At 48.7% G+C, this 22,606-nt stretch overlaps 1 pseudogene; it reads right to left on the bottom strand.

The window, feature by feature from the left end:
• Positions 1-21,693: 21,693 nt before the first annotated feature.
• On the bottom strand, positions 21,694-22,222 carry LOC141102585 (small ribosomal subunit protein eS24 pseudogene; annotated as a pseudogene).
• Between the last annotated feature and the right edge of the window lie 384 nt (positions 22,223-22,606).

The following is a 22,606-nucleotide window of genomic DNA, read 5'->3' as shown; positions in this document are numbered from 1 at the left end:
AATGCGATGGCATCTTGGGAGACCCTGTGAAAGTGTGCCTAGTCTGTGCAATGCTGTACCCTACGCTAATACTCAACTAGTGCATGGTAGCGTTCAAAACATTCACCAATGCAAAGACCAGGATTGTCAGGACAGGAGGGACAATAATAGCGGGTATCACGCCTATATCCGCGCTTGCTGCAGACACAACATCTTTTTTGGGGGGGTTCGTTGGGTAGGGGTACTCTGGAGGACATAAAGAAAATGCCTCTCATGCAGCTGACTGCATTTGGTTGGGGATGTGAATGGGGGAAGTACGGGTGCTGCAGAAGCGGTGGGTTCCCAATTAGGATTGGCGAATGCAGCAGGAAGGGCACTATGGGCACGACGGGCCTGTGTTCGTCTTCTTGGTGGCAGCGGGACACTATTTGTGCTTGTCACCTCACCAGCTTGAACTGCATTTATGGGACTCGCCACGTCACCAAGTGTTACTGCAGTGCTGGTTTGACTACGACCGGGGTGTACTAGGCCGCTGGTGCTTGCCAGTTCACCAAAACGCTACCAAAAAAACTGTTAGCGATCGCAAGGATCAGGCCTGACTCTGCGAACGCTGCAGTTATGCGTTTAGTGTTTTGTAAGTGTCAGTGATCGATCGATCCTGCACTTGGGTGGGCTGGGCTGGGCCGGGCGGAGGGGCAAAACGCAGGTGCTAGCGGGTATCTGGGCTGATCCCGCTAACACTGCGTTTGTGGGAACCCTAAACTGCTGGGGACGCTAGTATAGATCTGATCGGATCAGATATTGATCCGATCAGATACTATACCACTAAGGGAGGCGTATGCTGCGTGCGTGGGTGTTAGCGGTACTGGCGCTAACCTGACGCTGCCTGGGGCTGGTGCTTGCCAGTTCACCAAAACGCTACCAGAAAAACTGTTAGCGATCGCAGGAATCAGGCCTGACTCTGCGAACGCTGCAGTTATGCGTTTAGTGTTTTGTAAGTGTCAGTGATCGATCGATACTGCACTTGGGTGGGCTGGGCTGGGCCGGGCGGAGGGGCAAAACGCAGGTGCTAGCAGGTATCTGGGCTGATCCCGCTAACACTGCGTTTGTGGGAACCCTAAACTGCTGGGGACGCTAGTATAGATCTGATCGGATCAGATATTGATCCGATCAGATACTATACCACTAAGGGAGGTGTACGGTGCGTGCGTGGGTGTTAGCGGTACTGGCGCTAATCTGACGCTGCCTGGGGCTGGTGCTTGCCAGTTCACCAAAACGCTACCAAAAAAACTGTTAGCGATCGCAGGGATCAGGCCTGACTATGCGAACGCTGCAGTTATGCGTTTAGTGTTTTGTAAGTGACAGTGATCGATCGATACTGCACTTGGGTGGGCCGGGCAGAGGGGCAAAACGCAGGTGCTAGCGGGTATCTGGGCTGATCCCGCTAACACTGCGTTTTCGGGAACCCTAAACTGCTGGGGACGCTAGTATAGATCTGATCGGATCAGATATTGATCCGTACAGATACTATACCACTAAGGGAGGCGTATGCTGCGTGCGTGGGTGTTAGCGGTACTGGCGCTAATCTGACGCTGCCTGGGGCGACGCATATCACCGCCAGGCGATCAGGGGGCTAAACCTTTATTCGGTAATAAACGGCGGGTGCCCTGACACTATAAAAAATAAACGAACTAACCAGCGTCACCCATAACAGTTATACGGTGATCAGTGGTGAAAGGGTTAACTAGGGGGCAATCAAGGGGTTAAAACCTTTATTAGATAGTATATGGGGGTCCATGTCGCTATAAAACGCTGACGGCGAACCTAAATATTTACGTCTCTAACTAGCGTCACCAGCGACACTAATACAGCGATCAGAAAAATGATCGCTTAGTGACACTGGTGACAGGGGGTGATCAAGGGGTTAAAACTTTATTAGGGGGGGTTAGGGGGGTATCCTAGACCTACAGGGGGGTAATATTCACTGCCCTAACACTGTAACTGTCACAAACTGACACTATGCAGTAATCAGAAAAAAAAAAAAAAAATACTGCTAATGTCAGTTTGTGACAGGGGGGGGGGGGGTGATTGGGGGGGGATCGGGGGGGCGATCGGGGGGGGGGATCGGGGGTGTAAAGTATGCCTGGCATGTTCTACTGTGTGTGTTTGTGTTGTGTGGACTTACATGTCTTCTCTCCTCGGCGCTGGACGGAAACTGCCAGACCGAGGAGAGATGACATCACATCCTCTGCCTGTGTGAAACTACACACAGGCAGAGGAGGATTCCCATTGGCTGGGAGCGATCGCGAGGGGGGGGCCACGATCGGATGGTCTCCCCCTCGCCTCCCGACGCTCCCAGTCAGATGCCGACCGCCGATGGCACCGGGGGGGGGTCCGATCGGACCCCCCGCCCGCGGGAGGCAGATCACGTACAGGTACGTGATTCTGCCTGCCCGTGCCATTCTGCCGACGTATATATACGTTAGGCGGTCGGCAAGTGGTTAAACTTGCCTCCTAAAAGTTTTTTTCCTTAAAATTCTCTCCTAGACTTTGGGTGCGTGTTATACGCCGGCGCATGTTATACGCCGATAAATATGGTACTCTGCTTTTGTCGGTGTCCCTGTTGAATAAGTATTTCCCAGGACCAGAATTCTCAGGACCACCAGTACTCCTAGCATCCCTGCCAGGTCTTCTTGGATCTCCAGGATTCTCAGGACCTCCAGTACTCACAGGATCCCTGCCAGGTCTTTCCAGCATTGATGGCACTGTACTGTACTGGTGGCACCCTGATCTCCTCACACCAGTTATATGATGACACTGTACTGTACTGGTGGCACCCTGATCTCCTCACACCAGTTATATGATGACACTGTACTGTACTGGTGACACCCTGATCACTTCACACCAGTTATATGATGACGCTGTACTGGTGACACCCTGATCTCCTCACACCAGTTATATGATAACACTGTACTGTACTGGTGACACCCTGATCACTTCACACCAGTTATATGATGACGCTGTACTGGTGACACCCTGATCTCCTCACACCAGTTATATGATGACACTGTACTGTACTGGTGGCACCCTGATCTCCTCACACCAGTTATATGATGACACTGTTACATAGTTGCCAACATTGCAAAAAAAAATATGTGGGACACTTTTTTGGTTGTAGGCGGAGCCATACAATAATTAGGGGGCGGGGCATTCGTTTGTAGGCGTGGCTTAGAAAAACATCTAAGTGCGTCGCGCGAAGCTCGCTGCAGCGAAAAATGGGCGTGGTGTACGTGAAACGTGGGCGTGGCTTGCGTGACAAGTGGGCGTGGCTTTCATGACAAGTGGGCACTGCTTAAATGGGCGTGGCTCAAGAGGGTGTGGTTAGAGTCTGAGATGAATGAGGGATGGAGAGGGAAAGAGGGAGAAGGAAAGGGGGAGAAGGAAAGGGGGAGAGGGGAATGACAGGACAGCAGCCCCAGATCCTACACAAATAGAAATATGTGTATTCTAGAAAGTTTAACAATCAGCAGATAAAGATACTCCAAACGCCAGGTGTTAGCGCTTCAATCATCCCGGCACCATGGTTGTTATGGTGTCAGGTTGATTGAAGCGCATTATTTCTATTATTACATTGTAATATAAAATTAAATCATTCAACTCACCATAATGCCGAATCAGTGGGATCCCTGAGCGTGTCACTAGCCACGTCGCCTGCCACCAGCAGAGTCTGTCCTTGCATCAGGTGCCACCGGCAGAGTCCGTCCTTGCATCAGATGCCCCCAGCAGAGTCCGTCCTTGCATCAGATGCCCCCGGCAGAGTCCGTCCTTGCATCAGGTGCCCCCGGCAGAGTCCGTCCTTGCATCAGGTGCCCCCTGGGAGAGTCTGTCCTTGCATCAGGTGCCCCCGGCAGAGTCTGTCCTTGCATCAGGTGCCCCCGGCAGAGTCCGTCCTTGCATCAGGTGCCCCCGGCAGAGTCCGTCCTTGCATCAGGTGCCCCCGGCAGAGTCCGTCCTTGCATCAGGTGCCCCCGGCAGAGTCCGTCCTTGCATCAGGTGCCCCCGGCAGAGTCCGTCCTTGCATCAGGTGCCCCCGGCAGAGTCCGTTCTTGCATCAGGTGCCCCCGGCAGAGTCCGTTCTTGCATCAGGTGCCCCCGGCACAGTCTGTATAGACCCCCTCAGTGCAGACCCCCTCCATCAGTGCAGCCCCCCTCCATCAGTGCAGATCCCCTCCATCAGTGCAGACCCCCTCCATCAGTGCAGACCCCCCCTCTATTAGTGCAGACCCCCCCTCAGTGCAGACCCCCCTCTATTAGTGCAGCCCCCCCTATTAGTGCAGCCCCCCCCTCAGTGCAGCCCCCCCTCTATTAGTGCAGACCCCCCCTCAGTGCAGCAGTGCAGCCCCCCTCAATTAGTGCAGACCCCCCCTCAGTGCAGCCCCCCTCTATTAGTGCAGACCCCCTCAATTAGTGCAGCCACCCCCCTCAATTAGTGCAGCCCCCCCTCAGTGCAGCCCCCCCTCTATTAGTGCAGACCCCCCCTCAATTAGTGCAGACCCCCCCTCAATGCAGCCCCCCGCTCAGTGCAGGAGCGGCCGGTGTTCTGCCGAGAAAGTTCCCCTCAGCAATGAAGGACCCCCTGTACTGCGCAGGCGCAGCGCGTGCGCAGTACGGGGCTGGGGAACTTTCGGCAAGACACGGAGACGGCGCCGTGTCTTCTGCTTGTTTCAGTGGAAAGGGGAGGGGCCGTGCAGCTATTGGCTGCACAGATCGAGCCCCCTTCCTCTCTCCACTTCCTCAACACTCGGGGGAGGATCGAGCGGCGGCGCCGGCCGCCAGCTGCTCCAAAAAAAAAAACCAACATTCCCGATTTTCCTTATAGAAAATCCTGATTCGGGACAGCCTCCATCTGGGACGAGGGTCCCAAAATCGGGATTGTCCCGGGAAAATCGGGACTGTTGGCAACTATGCTGTTATATTTCATGGCGCCAGAGAGAGGGAGACCAGAGAGCCCCCACAATCGCACACTATTACTATTATTATTATTATGAGGTCGGTGAGACACGGTGACAACACAGAAGCACAGTTTGTAGACGGGGACACAGCGTTACGTTTACCTGATATTCCAGAATGCACACACCTGTACATGTCTCTAGCACACATTACATAGATGGGGATTTTTGGTTCACATGTCTAACAATACATGTTTAAGCCGGCCAACTGCGTCAAAGTAATCCCTCTCTGGCCAGTCCCTACCCTCCTCTACACAATCCCTACGTACATACAGCTTGCTTCAGTGGATGGAGGTCCAACATGGGGCCCATAGATACAAGTTATTTAGATTTCAACACAGCTATATATCCTTCACTGACACCAATGCTGGGGGTTATTATTACTGCCACTGACACCAATGCTGGGGTTATTATTACTGCCACTGACACCAATGCTGGGGGTTATTATTACTGCCACTGACACCAATGCTGGGGTTATTATTACTGCCATTGACACCAATCCTGGGGGTTATTATTACTGCCACTGACACCAATGCCGGGGGTTATTATTACTGCCACTGGCACCATTGCTGGGGGTTATTATTACTGCCACTGACACCAATGCTGGGGGTTATTATTACTGCCACTGACACCAATGCTGGGGGTTATTATTACTGCCACTGACACCAATGTTGGGGGTTATTATTACTGCCACTATTGCTGGGAGTTAATATTACTGCCACTGACAGCAATGCTGGTGGTTATTATTACAGCCACTGACACCAATGCCAGGGTTTATTATTACTGCCACTGATACCATTGCTGGGAGTTAATATTATTGCCACTGACACAATTGGCGGGGGTTATTATTACTGCCACTGACACCAATGCTGGGGTTTATTATTACTGCCACTGACACCAATGCTGGGGGTTATTATTACTGCCACTGACACCAATGCTGGGGTTTATTATTACTGCCACTGACACCAATGCTGGGGTTTATTATTACTGCCACTGACACCAATGCTGGGGTTTATTATCACTGCCACTGACACAAATGCTGGGGGTTATTATTACTGCCACTGACACCAATGCTGGGGTTTATTATCACTGCCACTGACACCAATGCCGGGGGTTATTATTACAGCCACTGACACCAATGCTGGGGGTTATTATTACAGCCATTGACACCAATGCTGGGTGCTGTTATTACAGCCACTGACACCAATGCAAGGGGTTATTATTACTGCCACTGACACCATTGCTGGGGGCTATTATTACAGCCACTGACACCAATGCTGGGTGCTATTATTACAGCCACTGACACCAATGCTGGGTGCTATTATTACAGCCACTGTCACCAATGCTAGGGGTTATTATTACAGCAATTGACACCAATGCTGGGGGGTTATTATTACTGCCACTGACACCAATGCTGGGTGCTATTATTACAGCCACTGTCACCAATGCTGGGGGTTATTATTACAGCAATTGACACCAATGCTGGGGGGTTATTATTACTGCCACTGACACCAATGCTGGGGGTTATTATTACTGCCACTGACACCAATGCTGGGGGTTATTATTACTGCCTCTGACACCAATGCTGGGGGTTATTATTACTGCCTCTGACACCAATGCTGGGGGTTATTATTACTGCCACTGACACCAATTCTGGGGGTTATTATTACTGCCACTGACACCAATGCTGGGGGTTATTATTACTGCCACTGACACCAATGCTGGGGGTTATTATTACTGCCACTGACACCAATGCTGGGGGTTATTATTACTGCCACTGACACCAATGCTGGGGGTTATTATTACTGCCACTGACACCAATGTTGGGGGTTATTATTACTGCCACTATTGCTGGGAGTTAATATTACTGCCACTGACAGCAATGCTGGGGGTTATTATTACAGCCACTGACACCAATGCCAGGGTTTATTATTACTGCCACTGATACCATGGCTGGGAGTTAATATTAATGCCACTGACATAAATGGCGGGGTTATTATTACTGCCACTGACACCAATGCTGGGGGTTACTATTACTGCCACTGACACCAATGCTGGGGTTTATTATCACTGCCACTGACACAAATGCTGGGGGTTATTATTACTGCCACTGACACCAATGCTGGGGGTTATTATTACAGCCACTGACACCAATGCCGGGGGTTATTATTACAGCCACTGACACCAATGCTGGGGGTTATTATTACAGCCATTGACACCAATGCTGGGGGGTTATTGTTACTGCCACTGACACCAATGCTGGGTGCTATTTTTACAGCCACTGACACCAATGCCAGGGGTTATTATTACTGCCACTGAGAGCAATCCTAGGACGTATTATTACTGACACTAATGCTGGGGGTTATTGTTACTGCCACTGACACCAATGCTGGAGGTTATTACTACTTTACTTTGTATTTTTATTTATTTAAAATGGGCTGCCTAAGGACGCAATGCTCCTCAACGCAGGAAAATGTGCTGTTATTGTGCGGCCCTCTGGAAGTGTCGGGGGTGCCACACAATAAGGTCAACTAAAATTTTGTCGCTGACCACCACTGGTATGGAAGAACGGCAATAGAGCGGGAGCCCAGACAATGGTGTCAGTGAACACAATAATAGTCCTCAGCACCAATGTCAGTACTGCTAACTTCCTCAAACTGCTGGTCAGTGGCAGTAAAAGTTAACCCCCCTCCCCCCAGCATTGCTGATCAGTGGCAGTGAAAGTTAAAGGCTAAGTTCACTTTAGCGTTGTGTATTTAGTATTTTTTCCCATTTTTTTTTCATCCCCAATCTCACCTCTCTCTCTCATCCCCAATCTCACCTCTCTCTCTCATCCCCAATCCAAATATGGATGTAAGGGGGACCCCCACGCCATTTTTTTCCCCTAAATTTTTCATTGCTGGCATTCCTTTGTTTACATTTCAGCTGTTAGCGGGAAAGCCGCTAGTCATCGGTTGTTAAGGACGCGACAGCCAGCTTCCCGGCCCGCTCCTTAACCAGCTATTCTTCATTCGAAAAATGATCGACCAATCTGAATTTAAATTGTTCCGAAAATTTGAAATTCGTAAGAAAATGAATAAACAAAACAAAAAACTTAACGGATTCCAAAATGAATCAACGAAACAAAATTAGTGACTTAACAAATGTAACCAAAACACATTTTTCCATTTTATTTATTTATTTCAGGTACTTTTATAGCGCCGTCAATTTATGCAGCGCTTTACATATACATTGTACATTCACATCAGTCCTTACCCTCAAAGAACTTACACTCTAAGGTCCCTAACTCACATTCATACATTCATACTAGTAGGGACAATTAACCTACCAGCATGTCTTTGGAGTGTGGGAGGAAACCGGAGTACCCGGAGAAAACCCACACAGGCACAGGGAGAACATGCAAACTCCAGGCAGGTGGTGTCATGGTTGGGGATTCGAACCAGCGACCCTTCTTACTGCTAGGTGAAAGTGCTACCCACTACACCACAGGAAGAGTGTATACTAATGATACCTGGAGGGGAGTCTCTCTGATGCACACAGAGAGGGCTTCTGTAAGACAGTCTGTTAGAAAGAGCCCCCAGACATAGTAGAGGAGATGGTCAGAGACTGCAATCAGATTGTAAGCTCTAAGGAGCAGGGCCCTCTGATTCCCCCTGTATTGATTTGTATTGAAACTGTACTGTCTGCCCTCATGTTGTAAAGCGCTGCGTAAATAATAATAATAATAATAATCTCCCCCCTCTACACCCCTCCCCCATCACCCCCCCAGACATCACCATCTCCCCCCTCTACACCCCTCCCCCATCACACCCCCAGACATCACCATCTTCCCCCTCTACACCCCTCCCCCCAGACATCACTATCTCCCCCCTCTACACCCCACCCCCACTCCCAGACATGACCATCTCCCCCCTCCCCCATCACACCCCACAGAAATCACCATCTCCCCCCTTTACACCCCTCCCCCATCAACCCCCCCAGACATCACCATCTCCCCCCTCTACACCCCTCCCCCATCACCCCCCCAGACATCACCATCTCCCCCCTCTACACCCCTCCCCCATCACCATCTCCCCCTTTACACCCCTCCCCGTCACCTCCCCAGACATCACCATCTCCCCCCTCTACACCCCTCCCCCATCACCATCTCCCCCCTTTACACCCCTCCCCCATCACCTCCCCAGACATCACCATCTCCCCCCTCTACATCCCCCCAGACATCACCATCTCCCCCCTCTATACCCCTCCTCCATCACCCCCCTAGACATCACCATCTCCCCCCTATACACCCCCCCAGACATCACCATCTCCCCCCTCCCCCCCAGACATCACCATTTCCCCCCTCTACCATCACCCCCCAGACATCACCATCTCCCCCCCCCTACAGCTCTCCCCCATCACAACCCCCCAGACATCACCATTTCCCTCCTCTACACCCCTCCCCCATCATCCCCCAGACATCACCATCTCCCCCTCCCCTATCACCCCCCCAGACATCACCATCTCTCCCCTCTACACCCCTCCCCCATCACCCCCCCAGGCATCACCATCCCCCCCTTTACACCCCCCCAGACATCACCATCTGTCTTCAGTCCTTCTAGGACTTTGACCTTCTCAAGCTCCTCAGGTGTCATGGTAATAAACCTCAGTGATGAAAGGTTTGGACATTCCCAACACTTTTTTGGGCATTGTGCAGATGATCTCCGGTGAGCACGATGCCAGTGGTGGAGAAATTGGAAGCTCCAAACTTTTCTTGAGCGTTGTGCTCATGATCTCTGGTGAGCACGGCACCAGCGGTGGAGAGACTGGACGTTCCAAACTCTTCTTGGGCGTTCTGGGGCAGCACAAGCCAAAAATCCCAGCTAGGCATGGCACCCACCTACCACCAGTAATCCCCGGATCGGGTGCCCTTCTGGCAGGGCGTTCCCAGGCAGCGCCACTTTTCTTTCAGGATATTAATTACAGGTTGTGCCCTTCTCGCGGTATGTTTGTCTAAGCTAGAGTCATGCAGATTCATGTGGAGATCGCTCAGTTCTGTAGCTAACAGGTCAGAGTAAGGGATCGTGTCTCTTAGTTGGCGAACATATCTAAGACATGCATCTGTGTCATTGATATCAGACAATAGGACGACGCAATAAAAGAGCTCTGGCTTTAGGAGATTGTTCCTCTGAAGGAGGCTGTAAAGGCAGTCTATGCGCTCTTCCTTTGTCTTAGCTGCCCTATATTGTCTTCTCCAACATAGCAGTGACAAGGGTTGCCATCTAAGGAGATGAGGAAGGCAGTGACGTAGCATTGTCTCCGCGCATGACGACAACTCAGGGTCACGGCTGTGGACCTTCAGTAGAAGTAGCGTCATATGATCCAACAACACATCAGCTATAGAGCTGCAGAGACAAGATTTGAATTTTTGAACAACAGCGTCAACCAGCTTGATGGCACTCAGCTGAATCTTGGGGCCAAAGCTGTCTACATGCTTGATGACTACTTTGAGGAGCTCCTTGAGCACTTTACTCTTGAATCTCCTCTTGAACAGAGCGATTGCAGCCAAGGCCATGTCCATCAGCTTGGCGTTGATAAAGGGCTGGCGAGGACGGATCTGCTTTGTCAGAGCCTTAGTAAGTTCATTCTTGAACTTAGCTGCCACTTTTGGACTTTGTTGGAGCAAGTGCTGTATGCAGTCCAGGGCAGAAAACAAGATGGTTGGGTCATATTCACCGAGCAAGTCGATCATTTTGGCCATTAAAAACCTGTGCTCCTCATCGCTCAGCTCCATAGCATTAGCCAGAAGCTCTGCTATGAAAGTTGTGGCCACCCGCTTCTTGTGAAGTTGGGAGCTGCTCAACAAGTTCTTCATGCACCTGTAGACCTTGTTCGATGTGCATATACCAGACCCAAGGTCCTCATAGGGCTCTTGATTTATATGGATTCCAACCAACTGATAGAGTAGTGTGAGGGGGTGGAGTTTGATGTCTTTGCAGCTTTCCACTTCCAACATGTCCTTCACGACTACAGACACAATCTCTTTCATCAGGCGGCTAGCCACATCTTCCCTATGGTACATCACTTTCCCAATAAAATCATAAACAACCTCCTTGTGGTCCTGGGGAACCTGGCCTGTCTTCAGTCCTTCTAGGAGGACTTTGACCTTCTTCTCAAGCTCCTCAGGTGTCATGGTGATAAGCCTCATTGATGAAAGATTTGGGCATTCCCAACTCTTTTTAGGCGTTGTGCAGATGATCTCTTCTGATGAGCATGGCACCAGTGGTGGAGAGATTAGAAGTTCCAAACTCTTCTTGGGCGTTGTGCTGATAATCTCTGGTAAGCACGGCACCAGCAGTGGAGAGATTGGACGTTCCAAACTCTTCTTGGGCATTGTGCAGATGATCTCTGGTGAGCACGGCACCAGTGGTGGAGAGATTCGAAGTTCCAAACTCTTCTTGGGCATTGTGCTGATGATCTCTGGTGAGCACGGCACCAGCGGTGGAGAGATTGGATGCTCCAAACTCTTTTTGGGCATCGTGCTGATGATCTCTGATGAGCATGGCACCAGTAATAGAGAGATTGGAAGTTCCAAACTCTTCTTGGTCGTTGTGCTGATAATCTCTGTTAAGCATGGCACCAGCAGTGGAGAGATTGGATGCTCCAAACTCTTCTTGGGCATTGTGCAGATGATCTCTTCTGATGAGCATGGCACCAGTGGTGGAGAGATTGGACGTTCCAAACTCTTCTTGGGCATTGTGCTAATGATCTCTGGTGAGCACGGCACCAGCGGTGGAGAGATTGGACGTTCCAAACTCTTCTTGGGCATTGTGCAGATGATCTCTGGTGAGCACGGCACCAGTGGTGGAGAGATTGGAAGTTCCAAACTCTTCTTGGGCATTGTGCTAATGATCTCTGGTGAGCACGGCACCAGTGGTGGAGAGATTGGAAGTTCCAAACTCTTCTTGGGCATTGTGGTGATGATCTCTGGTGAGCACGGCACCAGCGGTGGAGAGATTGGAAGTTTCAAACTCTTCTTGGGCGTTGTGCTGATAATCTCTGGTGAGCATGGCACCAGCAGTGGAGAGATTGGATGCTCCAAACTCTTCTTGGGCATTGTGCAGATGATCTCTTCTGATGAGCACGGCACTAGCGGTGGAGAGATTGGCAGTTCCAAACTTTTCTTGGGCGTTGTGCTGATAATCTCTGGTGAGCTTGGCACCAGCAGTGGAGAGATTGGAAGTTCCAAACTCTTCTTGGGCATTGTGCTGATAGCCTCTGGTGAGCAAGGCACTAGCGGTGGAGAGATTGGAAGTTCCAAACTCTTCTTGGACATTGTGGTGATGGCCTCTGGTAAAGACGGCGCCAGAGGTGGAGCGCTCCGGCGTCGCCGTCTCTTCCAGAGTGCGTGGCATGAAGATAACGCCAGCAATGCAATAAGCAGGCATCCCAGGTACCGCATGAACGCGGCGTTCAGCTCCTGCAGGTAGCACATGATGCTGGAACCCAGAAACTGAACTCAAATTTTACTAATGGAAAAAAATCCGCTTTTTGTTACCAAAATGCACAGAAATGCAAATCAGCAAAACTGATTCCTAAATAATTCCTACAAATGTATAACAATCCTGTGTATGAGATATGACAGAAAACACGTCTTCACTCCTCACTTTCTCCGAAGAATTGAGCTCTTCTTCCCCCGCACTCCTGTAAACAAGCTTAGCTGTGTTGTGACGTCACAGCATAGCGCATCACGTGACCATGGGCAAAGCTACAGAGGAGGCGGAGCTCGCGAAGGAAGAAATGGGTTACCATGGCGACGCGTGCAGGCTGGCCGGGTGGGAGGGACTTCCGCCTCCGAGGAGAAGGTGAGCGGAGCTCTTGGAGCGCGGTGATTGGTCAGGGATGTCCGGAGTCCTCCATACACGGGGGGAGGGGAAGGTGACTAGCGCCCCATCCCCCTCCCCCATGAGGCAATTACATCTAATGTGAGGGCAACTGTACTGCCTGCGCCCCCTAGAGGAAGGACAGTGAGATCTCCCCCAATCTCTGCTATACTCCCCTCCCCCATCACTATCACACCCCTCCCCCATCACTATCACACCCCTCCCCCATCACTATCACACCCCTCCCCCATCACTATCACTCTCCTCTACACTCATCACCCCCCCCCACATCACCATCTCCCCCTCTACTCCCTTCCCCCCACATCACCATCACCCCCCTCTACACCCCTTCCCCATCACCCCCCCCCCAGACATCACCATCACCCCTCCCCCATCACCCCCCAGACATCACCAACACCCCTCCCCCATCACCCCCCCCCCAGACATCACCAACACCCCCCTCTACACCCCTCCCCCATCACCCCCCCAGACATCACCAACACCCCCCTCTACACCCCTCCCCCATCACCCCCCCAGACATCACCAACACCCCCCTCTACACCCCTCCCCCATCACCCCCCCCAGACATCACCAACACCCCCCTCTACACCCCTCCCCCATCACCCCCCCAGACATCATCTACACCCCTCCCCCATCACCCCCCCCAGACATCACCAACACCCCCCTCTACACCCCTCCCCCATCACCCCCCCCCCAGACATAACCATCTCCCCTCTCTACACCCCTCCCCCATCACCCCCCCCCCAGACATAACCATCTCCCCTCTCTACACCCCTCCCCCATCACCCCCCCCCAGACATTACCATCTCCCCCTCTACATCTCTCCCCCATCACGGTACTGGTGACACCCCAATCACCTAACACCAGTTATATGATGACACTGTACTGGTGATATCCTGATCTCCTCACACCAGTTATATGATGACACTGTACTGGTGATATCCTGATCTCCTCACACTAGTTACAGTGGGGACGGAGAGTATTCAGACCCCCTTAAATTTTTCACTCTTTGTTATTTTTTCCCTCATTAATGTACACACAGCTCCCCATATTGACAGAAAAACACAGAATTGTTGACATTTTTGAAGATTTATTAAAAAAGAAAAACTGAAATATCACATGGTCCTAAGTATTCAGACCCTTTGCTCAGTATTTAGTAGAAGCCCCTTTTGATCTAATACAGCCATGAGTCTTTTTGGGAAAGATGCAACAAGTTTTTCACACCTGGATTTGGGGATCCTCTGCCATTCCTCCTTGCAGATCCTCTCCAGTTCTGTCAGGTTGGATGGTAAACATTGGTGGACAGCCATTTTTAGGTCTCTCCAGAGATGCTCAATTGGGTTTAAGTCAGGGCTCTGGCTGGGCCATTCAAGAACAGTCACTGAGTTGTTGTGAAGCCACTCCTTTGTTATTATAGCTGTGTGCTTAGGGTCATTGTCTTGTTGGAAGGTAAACCTTCAGCCCAGTCTGAGGTCCTGAGCACTCTGGAGAAGGTTTTCATCCAGCATATCCCTGTACTTGGCCGCATTCATATTTCCCTCGATTGCAACCAGTCGTCCTGTCCCTGCAGCTGAAAAACACCCCCACAGCATGATGCTGCCACCACCATGCTTCACTGTTGGGACTGTATTGGACAGATGAGCAGTGCCTGGTTTTCTCCACACATACTGCTTAGAATTAAGGCCAAAAAGTTCTATCTTGGTCTCATCAGACCAGAGAATCTTATTTCTCACCATCTTGGAGTCCTTCAGGTTTTTTTTAGCAAACTCCATGCGGGCTTTCATGTGTCTTGCACTGAGGAGAAGCTTCCGTCGGGCCACTCTGCCATAAAGCCCCGACTGGTGGGGGGCTGCAGTGATGGTTGACTTTCTACAACTTTCTCCCATCTCCCGACTGCATCTCTGGAGCTCAGCCACAGTGATCTTTGGGTTCTTTTTTACCTCTCTCACCAAGGCTCTTCTCCCCCGATAGCTCAGTTTGGCTCTAGGAAGAGTTCTGGTCGTCCCAAATGTCTTCAATTTAAGGATTATGGAGGCCACTGTGCTCTTGGGAACCTTAAGTGCAGCAGAAATTTTTTTGTAACCTTGGCCAGATCTGTGCCTTGCCACAATTCTGTCTCTGAGCTCTTCAGGCAGTTCCTTTGACCTCATGATTCTCATTTGCTCTGACATGCACTGTGAGCTGTAAGGTCTTATATAGACAGGTGTGTGGCTTTCCTAATCAAGTCCAATCAGTATAATCAAACACAGCTGGAATCAAATGAAGGTGTAGAACCATCTTAACCGGTTCAATACCGGGCCTTTTCAACCCCTTCCTTCCCAGGCCAATTTTTAGTTTTCAGCGCTGTCGCACTTTAAACGACAATTGCGCGGTCGTGCAACGTCGTACCCCAAAAAAATTGACGTCCTTTTTTCCCCACAAATAGAGCTTTCTTTTGGTGGTATTTGATCGCCTCTGCGGTTTTTATTTTTTGCGCTATAAACAAAAGAAGAGCGACAATTTTGAAAAAAACACAATATTTTTTTACTTTTTGCTATAATAAATATCCCAATTTTTTTTTTAAAAAACAAATTTTTTCCTCAGTTTCGGCCGATATGTATTCTTCTACATATTTTTGGTAAAAAAAAATCGCAATAAGCGTATATTGATTGGTTTGCGCAAAAGTTATAGCGTCTACAAAATACGGGATAGATTTATGGCATTTTTAAAAAAGAAATATTTATTTATTTTTTTAGCGGCGATCGCGATTTTTTTTTTCGTGACTGCGACATTATGGCGGACACATCGGACACTTTTGACACATTTTTGGGACCATTCACATTTATACAGCAATCAATGCTATAAAATTGCATTGATTACTGTGTAAATGTGACAGGCAGTGAAGGGGTTAACCACTAGGGGGCGGGGAGGGGTTAATATGTTTCCTAGGGAATGATTCTAACTGAAGGGGGTGGGGACGCACAAGGGGAGGAGACCGATCAGTGTTCCTCCGTTCTGGGAACACAGATCGCTCTCTTCTCACACTGACAGGCTGTGGATCTGTGTGTTTAAACACACAGATCCACGGTCTGGCCCGGTTAACGGGCAATCGCGGCAATCGCGGGTGCCCGGCGGACATCGCGGCCACACGCACCGGGTCCCGAGCAACGCGGCGCGCGCGCGCGACCCCTAGACTGCCGGGAATCCCAGGACGTCATATGACGTCCACCCAGGATGGGAGATCTCATCCCAGGATGTCATATGTCTATGGCTGGGTAGGTAAGTGGTTAAGGATGATCAGAAGAAATGGACAGCACCTGAGTTAAATATATGAGTGTCACAGCAAAGGGTCTGAATACTTCGGACCATGTGATATTTCAGTTTTATCTTTTTTAATAAATCTGCAAAAATGTCAACATTTCTGTGTTTTTCTGTCTATATGGGGTGCTGTGTGTACATTAATGAGGAAAAAAATGAACTTAAATGATTTTAGCAAATGGCTGCAATATAACAAAGAGTGAAAAATGTAAGGGGGTCTGAATACTTTCCATCCCCACTGTATATGACGCCGTGCTGTACTGGTGACACTCTGATCACCTCACACCAGTCATATGATAAAACTATCCCAACAGTGCCCATCAGTGCCACCTATCAGAGCCACCTATCAGTTCCACCTGTCAGTGCCGCCTATCAGTGCCACCTGTCAGTGCCCTTTAGTGAACAACAAAGGAAATTGCCGCTCTGGGTGAGTGGCTCCAGATGCAATTTGATTAAACAAGACTCCTCACATGGGTGCAAAACCCTGGCTCGCATGCCGTGAAAGACTGATTGAAGGAAGAAATTGTCTGCACACCGACGTAATTGAAGTCCATTTATTGAAAGTTCCATACAAATAATGACACACCACAGTTGCAGAGCGGGAACAGAGGTGGACTAGTGTCGTACAGCTACACTGTGCTTAATCATCACCATGAGGCGTGCTACTGACATTCCTGGAATAGGCCCCCCCACACCACACCCGTGTCCACAGGTGTGGGTGGGTATCAGTAGGCACCCCACCTGTTCCAACCTATCATTTTTGAAGGCCCTTCATATTTCTAACACATAGGATGCACATACCAAGAATTACACTCCAAAATAATTATATTGAGGTAAGGGTAAAAAAAAAAAATATTACTTGTGGTTTTAGTAGTGCAGTTGTCCACAGAGGAGAGCATTGGTCCAGGCAGCAGGCAGGAACGTGCTTAGCGACAACAATAGTAATTATCCAGGCAGCAGGCAGGAATTGTCAGGAGCATCTAGAGCTCCTGCTCCTCATTCCAGCATCTGAAGCATCATCATATAACTGGTGTGATGTGATCAGGGTGTCAACAGTACAGTACAGCGTCATCATATAACTGGTGTGAGGAGATCAGGGTGTCACCAGTACAGTACAGCGTCATCATATAACTGGTGTAAGGTGATCAGGGTGTCACCAGTATAGTACAATGTCAGGATATGTAAAGAAATGTCAGGATATTGCCAGGATTCCTAGGACCTCCAGTACTCACAAGATCCCTGCCGAGTCTTCCAGTTTTGCCAGGATTCCTGGGACCTCTGGTACTAACATGATCCCTGCCGGGTCTTCCAGTATTACCAAGATTTCTGGGACCTGCAGTATTCACAGGATCCCTGCCAGGTCTTCTAGGATCTCCAGGATTTTTAGGACCTCCAGTACTCACAACATCCCTGCTGGATCTTCCAGTAGTGTCAGGATTCCTAGGACCTCCAGTACTCAAGATCTCTGTTGGGTCTTTCAGTATTACCAGGATTCCTAGGACCTCCAGTACTCACAAGATCTCTGCTGGGCCTTCCAGTATTGCCAGGATTCCTAGCATCTCCAAAACTCGCAAGATCTAGTATTGCCAGGATTCCTGGGACCTCCAGTACTCACAGGAATCCTGCCGGGTCTACCAGTATTGTCAGGATTTCTAGGACCTCCCGTACTCACAGGATCCTTGCCGGGTCTTCCAGTATTGGCAGGATTCCTAAGACCTCAGGTACTCTAGGATCCTTGCCGGGTCTTCTAAGATCTCCAGGATTCTCAGGACCTCAAGTACCCACAACATCCCTGCTGGATCTTCCAGTAGTATTAGGATTCCCAGGACCTACAGTACTCACAGGATCCCTGTCAGGTCTTCCAGTTTTGCAGAATTCCTAGGACCTCCAGTACTCACAAGATCCCTGCTGGGTCTTCCAGTATTGTCAGGATTTCTAGGACCTCCAGTACTCACAAGATCCCTGCCGGGTCTTCCAGTATTGTCAGGATTCTCAGGACTTGCAGTAATCACAGGATCTCTGCCTGGTCTTCCCATGTTGTCAGGATTCCTAGGACCTCCAGCACTCACAAGATCCCTACCAGGTCTTCCAGTATTGTCAGGATTCCTAGGACCTCCAGTACTCACAAGATCCCTGCTGGGTCTTCCAGTATTGCCAGGACCTCCAGTACTCACAAGATCCCTGACGGGTCTTCCAGTATTGTCAGGATTCCCAGGACCTCCAGTACTCACAGTATCCCTGCCGGGTCTTCCAGGACTTTCAGATACCAGCAACACACAGAGTACGTAGTTCACAATGAGTCTTAAGACTCCTAGACCTGCATTGTAAAAAAGAGCAGTGAAGCACAACCATTGTGTAGCACTGCAAAGCAGGTCCTGCATATGTAATATGCAAATGTGTTGGAACATGACAGAGAGGCCACTGCTTTCACATAAAGCAGGGGTCTCCAAACTATGGGCAGTGGGCCACATCCGGGTCATTTCAAGACTCTATCTGGCCCACAGTTAGTGTAAGTGTTGTATCCTCAATGAGTAAAAATTGAGGATTCAGGTCAACATAGGCTGCCTATGTTCTCTGTTTCTCCTCTTTAACCAAGCTACGACCACCCCACATTCTCACAACCAGTGATGTGCCTGCACCAGCATTAACAGAAGGATGGAACTTCTTCTATCCAGACCTGCTCCACCTCCCACCCTGCTGCTACAGTCAAACTGTAAGCCCTAAAATGGTTAGGAGACTTTGATGTAAAAGGGGAATCTAATAGCAACTCTGATGTAAGTGGAAACTCTGATGGGGACTGTGATGTAGGGGGAGAATATGATGGGGAATCTGATGTAAGGCTGGACTCCTGTGGGGACTCTAATGTAAGAGGGGACTCTAATGGGGAGCCTAATGTAAGGTAGGACTCTGATAAGGACTTAGATGTAATGGGGGACTATGATAGAGACCCTGATTTAAGGGGGACTCTGATGGGGACACTGATGTAAGGAGGGACTCTGACCCCTGCATAAATGAGACTCTGAGGGAGAACCTGTGCCAGACTGTGGCCAGTGGGAATAGAAAACATTGTGGTGTTAATGAGAACAAACAGTGCCTCATAATTGGTTTTAGGGAAGAAATAGTGCCCTATTGTTTGCATCAGTGGAAGGAATGGTGCCCTATTATTGGTATTTAAGGTAGGAATGGTGCCCAATCATTGGTGTCAGTGGGAGGAATGGTGCCCCATCATTAGTGTCTGTAGGAAAAATGGTGCTCCATCATTGGTGTCAGTAGGAAGAATGGTCCCCCATCATTAGTGTCTGTGGGAAGAATGGTCCCCCATCATTAGTGTCTGTGGGAAGAATGTTCCCCATCATTAGTATATGTGGGAAGAATGTTCCCCATCATTAGTGTCTGTGGGAAGAATAGTGACCCATCATTTGTGTCTGCGGGAAGAATGGTGCTCCATCATTTGTGTCTGCGGGAAGAATGGTGCTCCATCATTGGTCTCTGTGGGAAGAATAGTACCCCATCATTAGTGTCTGTGGGAAGAATAGTGACCCATCATTTGTGTCTGTGGGAAGAATAGTGACCCATCATTTGTGTCTGTGGGAGGAATAGTGCCCCTTCGTTGGTGTCAGTGGGTGGCATGGAACCCCAAGGGCCGGATAAAGGCAAGCAAAGAGCCACATCGCAGTTTGCAGACCACTGATTTATAAAACTGAAAAAATGATGTGGCCCCTATACTGAAAAGTTTGGAGACCCCTGACATAGAAAAAGGAATATTCCTTTCTTCTCTGCAGCATACTGGCACTGGGCAGACTTTTCTACTCAGGCTGTGACTGCTTTCTAAAGAAAACAATCTGTAACCCTTCTTTTCTTTTCATACACATGGAATGTATTCAGTTGATTTAAACAGGAAGTGCAGTTGGGCTTTAACGCTATAGCATCTACCAAACACTAAGACCCCTTCCAAACTGAGGCATTTTTCAGGCGCTTTTGGGTTAAAAATAGCGCCTTAAAAACGCCTCCGGTGCGCTTGCAGGACGTTAGAAAAAGTCCTGCAAGCAGCGTCTTTGGGGCGGTGGAGGCGCGGTGTATACACCACCGCCCCTGCCCATTAAAATCGACAGCGGCGCTTTTTTGGGTGCATTTAACCCTTTCTTCTTTAGCGTCCGAAAAAGCACTGCTAAAAAGACGGTAAATCGCCGCTAAAACTAGCGCCGCTTTACCGCTAATGCCCGGCGCGGCTCAATGTGAAAGGGCTCTCAAAGACCAGTTCTGGGTGGACTGACCTTTTAAATATTAATTTTAATTGATTTGATATGTATATTTTTGTACCTGGAAACATATCTTGTGCATTTTCAAGAAGAATATTTGCTGTTAAAGAAGTCCTTAATGGAACGATCGTTCACAAGAAACGCTTTATGAGCACAGGATCAGCTATGACTCCGATGAGCCATGTCTACAGGTAGTTGGAGTAACATCCATTATTACCAATATTTCACTTTCAAGTGTTAAGATACACCACAGACATCTCTTTGATGGGAGGAAACCATGGACATCACATCGGGTGAAGCCTTTGATATTATTCATCAGTCAACACAGGAGAAATGACAATGGTTGTTAACCCCCCTCTGTGTTCCCAGCGTTATGGACAATTAGGAGCTGAAGAACATAATTACCAGCGAGTGTCGCTCGACTTCCCTTTCTAGTCCTGTCTCCATTAGCATCACTGGGTACTTTTTAGTGCACTCTCACCATTCAAGCCACATTCCAGTTTTGGGGGGAGTGTAGCTCAGTGGTCCCAAATCTCTGGCACTAATTGCCTTTAATGGATTTTGTTCAAAACTCAAGCATCCTTTAGAAGTGGCCATCTCCGTCTTACATCAACATCACTTATTACAGGAAAACTGTAAGCAAAGCACAGAACGCAGCAACATGAAATTCCATTTACCGTTGGTCATTTTATGCCGTGCCTTTTGTTTAATAATGGCACAAATACATTCGAATATGTACCAACAATGGGAAAGTTGGAGAAACTCTAATGCACCCATTGTAAGATATAAGATACACAACAGAAGTGTTTAACCGCTTCAGCCCCGGAAGATTTTACCCCCTTCCTGACCTGAGCACTTTTTGCGATTCGGCACTGCGTCGCTTTAACTGACAATTGCGCGGCCGTGCGACGTGGCACCCAAACAAAATTGACGTCCTTTTTTCCCACAAATAGAGCTTTCTTTTGGTGGTATTTGATCACCTCTGCGTTTTTTTATTTTTTGCGCTATAAACAAAGAAAGAGCGACAATTTTGGAAAAAAACACGCAATTTTTTTTACTTTTTGCTATAATAAATATGACCCAAAAATATATAAAAAACAATTTTTTTTCTAAGTTTAGGCCGATACGTATTCTTCTACATATTTTTGGTAAAAAAAAATCGCAATAAGAATATATTGATTAGTTTGCACAAAAGTTATAGCGTCTACAAAATAGGGGATAGTTTTATGGCATTTTTATTGTTAATTTTTTTTTTAACATCGGACATTTTTTTTTTTCTTTCAGTTTTTATAATTTTTATTACAAGATCCTGGAATAAAGTACAATCTTCAGATAGTTCATCTTGGGATCCTTTAGTCCTTCTTTTTACCAGCACCCACGCTTGCTTTGGCTGTGCCCCTGACTTTCTTCATTCTGTTTTTCCTTTCTTTACGCTGTTTTCTAGAAGTCTTTTTCTTTTTATGTAAGCCATGCCTGGCAAGTCTTTGTTTGGGTTCGTTTTTCTTTGCATAGTCCAGGGAATCGTAGACCATGCCAAAACCAGTAGTTTTGCCACCTCCAAAGTGAGTCCTAAAGCCAAATACAAAGATCACATCTGGGGTAGTCTTGTACATTTTGGCCAACTTCCCCCTGATTTCAGTCTTTGGGACACTGGCTTTTCCAGGATGAAGGACATCTATGACCATCTGCTTCCTCTGAAGCAGTCTGTTGGTCATAAACTTCCTAGTTCTAATAGTGACACTGTCGTTCATCTTGCCACAGTCTCTCTCAGGGGCGAAGGAAAGCCACATCGTACATTTTTGACACATATTTTGGGACCATTGTCATTTATACAGCGATCAGTGCTATAAAAATGCACTTATTATGCCCTGTACACACGGTCTGATTTTCCGATGGAAAAAGTGCAATCGGATTGTGTTGTCGGAAATTCCGATCGTGTGTGGGCTCCATCGGACTTTTTCCGTCGGAATTTCCGACACACAAAATTTAAGAGCAGGCTATAAAATTCCGATCGTGTGTACACAAATCCGACGCACAAAGTGCCACGCATGCTCAGAATAAATTAAGAGACGAAAGCTATTTGCTATTGCCCCGTTTATAGTCCCGACATACGTGTTTTACGTCACCGCGTTCAGAACGATCAGATTTTCCCACAACTTTATGCGACCGTGTGTATGCA

This window comes from Aquarana catesbeiana, linkage group LG07 (genome assembly GCF_042186555.1).
Source record: "Aquarana catesbeiana isolate 2022-GZ linkage group LG07, ASM4218655v1, whole genome shotgun sequence".
NCBI lineage: Eukaryota > Metazoa > Chordata > Amphibia > Anura > Ranidae > Aquarana > Aquarana catesbeiana.
This window is presented reverse-complemented; position numbering and strand designations above follow the sequence as displayed.